This window comes from Cervus elaphus, chromosome 29 (genome assembly GCF_910594005.1).
Source record: "Cervus elaphus chromosome 29, mCerEla1.1, whole genome shotgun sequence".
NCBI lineage: Eukaryota > Metazoa > Chordata > Mammalia > Artiodactyla > Cervidae > Cervus > Cervus elaphus.
In genome coordinates this window covers 57,671,126-57,678,279 of record NC_057843.1, presented here as the reverse complement: position 1 = coordinate 57,678,279, position 7,154 = coordinate 57,671,126, and positions in this window count along the sequence as shown.

Below are 7,154 nucleotides of genomic sequence, written 5' to 3'. Positions count from 1 at the left end.
TGTTGGAGAAAACTCTTGAGAGTCCCTTGGACTGCAAGGAGATCCAACCAGTCCATCCTAAAGGTAATCAGTCCTGAGTGTTCATTGGAAGGACTGATGTTGAAGCTGAAACTCCAATACTTTGGCCACCTGATGAGAAGAGCTGACTCATTTGAAAAGACCCTGATGCTGGGAAAGATTGAAGGTGGGAGAAGAAGGGAATGACAGGATGAGATTGTTGGATGGCCTCAGGACTCAATGGACATGAGTTTGGGTAAACTCCAGGAGTTGGTGATGGACAGGGAGGCCTGGCGTGCTGCAGTCCATGGGGTGGCAAAGAGTCGGACATGACTTGGAGGCTGAGCAACAGACTTTCTGATATTCCCCAAACATGTTCAGAGATTCCTCACCTCCTTGCCTTCCTTGGGCTATTTGTTCAGTCTGGTCTGCTGGCCCATCTCTGCCCATTCAAATCCTACTCTTCCCTTAGGGTGTATGGGTTCCTTCAACTTCCAGAGGTCTTGACCGCTTCTGGCCTTGGGGCAGTGGTCAGTACACATCTGGCGCTAAAGAGACTTGGTCTCACTCATGGCCCCACCCCTGTGTGAGACAAGCAGGGAAGTAAAGATGCCGCCTGGGTGAGATTCCCCAGAGCAGCTCCTTATGGGGGAAGGGCTTCAGTAAACCCTAACTGAAAGAAGCTAATTTTAAGATCTTTCAATAAGTGGGCACTGAAGTGGACTGACTTGTTGATTATAAGGGTAGATTTTTAAGTAAGGCTGGGCACTGTCCCCTTTACTTCCTCCCCTGTGCCAGGCAAATAAGACTATTTATATTTGATAACATTATTTTCAAATTTCTATGGAACAAATACAAAGGTTGACCAAATATTAGGCCCTAAAGTAAACCACAATAAATTCCCGAAAGTAGAAACTATTCAGTTAAATTTTCTGAACACAATGTAATAAAACTAAAATTTAACAAAAGATTAACTGATAATTTTTGAAATGAAAAAAGTCCCTCCCAGAGGACTGAAAGGCGAAGTCAAAACAAGTGTTCAGAGATGAATGGCAATTAAGAATACTTGGTTAAAAGCCTGGGGCATGGCCTTGAAGTCATGTGGCCCACGTCCATGTGCCAGCGCTGCTGCCCACTGACTGGGATTCTCATCCAGGTGCTTGAAATGACAGTAATACATAACCCAGAGGGTTTTTTTTTTTAATTAAATAAGATGATAATTAAAGCATCCTTTAAACATCACTTATTTGTGTGTGGGTAATATTTCACAGTCACAATTTAGATATGTAAAAAGGTCACTGTAGATCTAGTCCAAATTTTGCTGATGGCAGAAAACTTAAACTTGCAAATTGACGGAAACTGTCACATCTACTTTAGTCTCTTGGGGATAAATATTCAAGCAATCCAGAATCTTTCTTGGTCCCTCGCTACGTCTCTGGGTCACTCTTCTAGACTCAGGTTCTTGGGCCGGAGCACCTGTTTGGCTGAACCGGGGTCACATGACTTCCCACAATCTTTCAGAAAGAGAGCAGAGGAATGTCTGCCCCCCTTCAGCTTCCATAGTTAGATACAGGATCTTGTACACTCAAATAGAGACTTCGCCACATGCTGAGCAGCCAGAACCCAGAAGCTATCTACCTTATCTTCCCTTCAAGAAAAGGAAATTTTGTTTCTGTCCTAAATGTTTCCCCAGAATGTGCTGCCCTCCATGATTCAGTCCTCCTTAGTGTCTAAAGTCTTATATTATTATAAATTCTTCCCTAAACTATGGTTAAAGATACATATAATGCTTTAAGCCCTTCAGCCTTTGGGTCTTGATCTGCAGTTCTGGGGAATAAAAAATTCATTGTAATAGTTTGATGGGTAGAGATCATGGCAACTAGAAAAGTGGAGGAAAGAAAAACCTTGGCAGAAAGTCTCATTTTATTGAGTTATGCTCTCTTTATTACTGTTGATAGAAAATATATGGGGGGGACTCCCCTGTTGGTCCAGTGGTCAAGACTTTGCCTTCCAATGCAAGGGGTATGGGTTCGATTCCTGGTTGGGGAGCTAGGACCTCACGTGCCTTGGGGTCAAAAAAGAAAACCCCCAAAACATAGGACAGAAGCAATATTGTAACAAATTCAATAAAGATTTTAAAAATGGTTCACATAAAAAAAATAGAAGATTAGAAAAAAGGAAATATATGGGATTGCCAATTGTTTAAAAAGAGAAAATAAATAATGCTGGGCCAAAGGAGTTAGACAAGTTATAGAAAACAAAGAATCACAAAAAAATATTGAATTCTAATTAATGAATAAATGCTGGAGTGTTTAGGGGTGAAATAAATATATTAATGTTTGCAACTTACTTTGAAATGCATAAAGTATAAGATGGATGGATAGATAGAAGAAGAGATGGATAAATAGTGACAAAGCAATTAGCAAAATGTTCATTATAGAATCTGGACAGTGGTATATGGATTTTCACTTTCAAATTGTCTGCCAGTTTGAAATTTTCCATAATAAAGTGTTCAAATTAACTGAATAAAGAAATTAATATAGATAAAACAGAAAAGTAGAAGTGAAAAAATATATCCCAGAGCTGGAAGATATCAAATAGATAAATTTCTACAAAATCAAATCAATAAAAAAAAGTCTAAAAAGAGAAAATTCAAATTCAAAGAGGAGGTAACCTCTTTTTAGAAAAATAGTATCGACTCTCCACTAGTAGATTTTCTGAATTGGGCAATTTTCTAGGGAAAAAAATATATAAGTATTTAAGAAGAGAAAAAAATCAAAATGAACCAATATGGTAAAAAAAATGGTCAAAAAAATGAAAATATGACTGCTTACCTAAATAAGAGCTGGACCCAGATAAGCCTGCAGGTAAATTCTATCAAAGCTTTGAGAGACAGATGATTCTGGTACTATTTACATGTTCTAAAGCATAGAAAACCTTCCCCTCTCATTTAATGAAGCTAAAATGATCCTGAGTCCACAATCTGAAAAATATAGCAAATACAAAAAAAAATTATGAATATAAATATCAATGTCCTAAATCAAATGTCAGCAAACTGAATCTAGAAGCATATTATTAGAGTAAAATTTATTTCAAGGATATTAAGAAATATATTCATAATTTATAAGTCAAAGGAAAAACATCATTTAAATGGACACAGAAAATACCTTTGATACAATTCAACATCTACTAATGAGTTTTAAAAAATCTGTTTTCCCTTAGCAGAATCAAGAGAAACCTCCAGAACAAAGAGTAAAACATCATACTTAAAACATCATGCTTAACAGTAAAACAATGGGGCATCGCCATTAAAATAAAGAACATAAGGTTTCTTGCTATCACCACTGCTATTCAACACTGTTTGGGGAGTTCTAGCCCATACTTGGGCAACAAAATGATGTAAGAGGTATAAATACTGGTAAAGGAAGAGTGAAGTTTTAATTATGGCTTCTCCCTAGAAAAACCTAAGAAAATTCATTAAATTAATATAGAAACCTTCAAATGATAGCCAGGTCCAAGAATAATATTTTTAAGAATCAGCTTTATCACATGGCATCAATACCTAGTTAGAATGTTGTTGCTGAGTCACTAAGTTGTGTCCGATTCTTTGCGACCCCATGGACTGCGGCACACGAGGCTTCCCCGTCCTTTATCTCCCAGAGTTGCTCAAGTTTATGTCCATTGCGTTGGTGATGTTATCTAACCACCTCATCCTCTGTCGCCCTCTTCTCATTTTGCCTTCAATCTTTCCCAGCATCAGGGTCTTTTCCAATGAGATGGCTCTTCGCATCAGGTGGCCAAAGTATTGAAGCTTCAGCTTTAGCACCAGTCCTTCCAATGAATATTCAGGGTTGATTTCCTTTGGGATTGACTGGTTTGATCTCTTTGCAGTCCAAAGGACTCTCAAGAGTCTTCTCCAGCACCACAATTTGAAAGTGTCAGTTCTTTGGGGCTCAGCCTTCTTTATGGTCCAAATCTCACATCAATACATGACTACTAGAAAAACCATAGCTTTGACTAGATGGACCTTTGTTGACCATGTGATGTCTCTGCTTTATAATATGCTGTCTAGGTTTTTCATAGTTTTCCTTCCAAGGAGTAAGAGTCTCTTAATTTTACGGCTGCAGTCACCATTCACAGTGATTTTGGAGCCCAAGAAGAAAGAAAATCTGTCACTGCTTCCGCTCTTTCCCCATCTATTTGTCATGAAGTAATGGGACCAGATGCCATGATATTCATTATTTGAATGTTGAATTCAAAAAAGCCAACTTTTTCACTCTCCTCTTTCACCCTTAAGAGGCTTTTTACTAGCTCCTCTTCACTTTCTGCCATTAGAGTGGTATTGTCTACATATCTGAAGCTGCTGCTATTTTTCCTGGCAATCTTGATTCCAGCTTGTGAATCATCCAGTGCCGTATTTCACATGATGTACTCTCCATAGAAGTTAAATAAATAGGGTGATACATACAACCTTGTTGTACTCCTTTCCCAATTCTGAACCAGTTGTTCCATGCAAGGTTCTAATTGTTGCTTCTGACCCACATACAGGTTTCACAGGAGACAGGCAAGGTGGTCTGATATTCTCATCCCTTTAAGAATTTCCCACAGTTTGCTGTGATCCACACAGTCAAAGGCTTTTGCATAGTCAGTGAAGCAGAAGCAGATGTTTTTCTGGAATTCTCTTGCTTTCTCTGTGATCCAACAAATGTTGGCAATTTGATTTCTGGTTTCTCTGCCTTTTCTAAAACTAGCTTATGCATCTGGAAATTCTCTTGTTCATGTACTGCTGAAGCCTAGCTTGAAGATTTTGAGTGTAACCTTACTAGAATATATCATGGGAGAAACCTTGATTAACGGCAGTAATAGCAACCTACTTTTTTTAAAGATTTTTTTTTTTTGATGTGGACTAGTTTTTAAAGTCTTTATTGAATTTGTTACCATACTGAAGTGAAGAGAAGTCGCTCAGTTGTGTCCCACTCTTTGCGACTTCACGGACTGTAGTCCACCAGGTTCCTCGGTCCATTGGATGTTCCAGGCATGAATACTGGAGTGGGTTGCCATTTCTTTCTCCAGGGGATCTTCCTGACCCAGGGATCGAACCCGGGTCTCCCGCATTGTAGGCAGACGCTTTACCATCCAAGCTACCAGGGAAGCCCTGTTACCATATTGCTTCTGTTTAATGTTTTGGATTTTTAGCCTCGAGGTATGTGGGATCTTAGCTTCCTAATCAGGAACTGAACCTGCACTCCCTGAGCTGGAAGGCGAAGTCTTAACCACTGGGCTGTCAAGGAAGTCCTGACATCAACCCATTTTAAAAGTACCCAAGTATGGACTTATTTCACTAGACACATGATCAAATTCATTTTATTAGGAGGATTACATCGCTTCTTTACACGTGACAGGTTGTCTGCTTTAGGAAGAAAATGAATACGCTGAGGAGGGTGCTTGCTCTTGGGCAGCTCCATGCTGACAGGGAAGGTGAGCTGGATCCCGAGCCAGATGACCTTTCCAGGTCATTCTTGGGGAGTTGGGAAGAGACTGGGACATGGGGCATGAAGAACGGCCACGAAAGGAGGATGGAGAGGAACTGTGGAGGCTGCACTCAGTGGGGCCCTTCCAAACGTTTAAACCAAGAGGCCTTGCCATCTTGGGGTGTGCTGGAATGCGGGGGCAGATGCTGTCACATCTCCCCTCCTCTTACGAGGTACGCTCTGATCTGCCGTGCTGGTGTCCTCTTCTGCCCCACTTCCTTCCCTAAGTCACTCTGTGCCCTGTGGGGAAGGCTGACTTGCATAGTTGCGACAGGATCCGTTGTCTTCTGGCTTCTGATGGGGTTCAGCGATGGGCGGACACCCGAGGGAGGGGGAGGAAATGCCGGCTCCATGCAGCAGTGCCCTTGGGTTCTGGAAACCACCTCACCACTTTCTGCCAAGGGGTGTTAACAGCCCTGTGTTACAGCTCGTGCCCTGAACTCTTCCTGTGGTTTCTGACATACTGCTCACACCTTAGTAAACAGTTCCTTTATGAAGCCTTCCTCAAATTATCCTGATTTGGGTGGGCCACCTGTTTTCCTGCTGGGTCTTGACCAACATGAATGCCTCCATGACTCCTCCCTAAAACTGCGGTCACATCTCCAGTCGAGGTCAGCGGGAGATCGTCCAGGAAAGACAGCCCTCAGGAAGGGGACCCGGAGAGGTTCTGGCTGAGAAGAGGTTTCCACCTGTGAACCATCAGGTGGGGAAGTGTCAATCAGCAAGCAACATCCCCAATATGAAACCAAGGTCTTGAGGTAACCACCTGTGCCCCCAAGCACAGGAAGAAAGGACCCTGACCCAGTTGGGTACAGAGACGGCTCTAGAAAGATTCCACCCTCACTAGTAGGGGCAGGGGGCAGATGGTGCACTGAGGCTGACTTTTTCCTGTGTATATTTCCAGGCTTGGGGGGAATGCACAAAGTTATCTTTCACAATAAGAAAACAATAAATTTCATGTAGGAAAACTGAAAAAGTGGGTGGAGCTGGGGGCAGGGGTATTAGGAAGCTTCCCCCTGTGAAGGCTCCTGCCTTACCCTGACCAGCCTCACTTCCTGGGAACCTAGCCTGACCTTGGACTCGGTATATGTCCTCTCTGAGCACCCTTTTGCTGTGGGCCAGCGAGAGAAGCAGGGGGAGAGGGCCATGCAGACTGTCCTGCAAAGGGCAGGAGGACTGTGTACATTACTTTTATGATCCCTGTTGCTCCTTGGACCTGTCAGACCCCACCCAGCTGCCTGCCTTGTCAGTCTGATCTGACGCTGAACCTAGTTCACTCGGGCCACCCACAGTGTCCACCTTCATGGAGCGCTCCTGCATGGCTGGCTCCGTCCCCGAGGAGCACAAGTCCTGCCCAGCTGCCTTGTGCCAGGGGAAGCCCAGACCTGGCCTCTGGCTTGGCTCTGACCTCACTTGCCGTGTGACCCCGGGCTTATATTGCTTTCTGGGCCCACTGCCCTCCATGTACAAAATGAAAGTCTGCTGGACTGGGGAAAGGAATTTCCCTAGGAATGATTCTGCAGCTTTCCCTTTCCCTCTCCCGGCAAAGCTCACAACGCAGCTGGGAGAAAGGGAGAGACCTGGTCCCCTTGAGAAATACAGTGCCCTCTGTGGGAATGTGTGGGT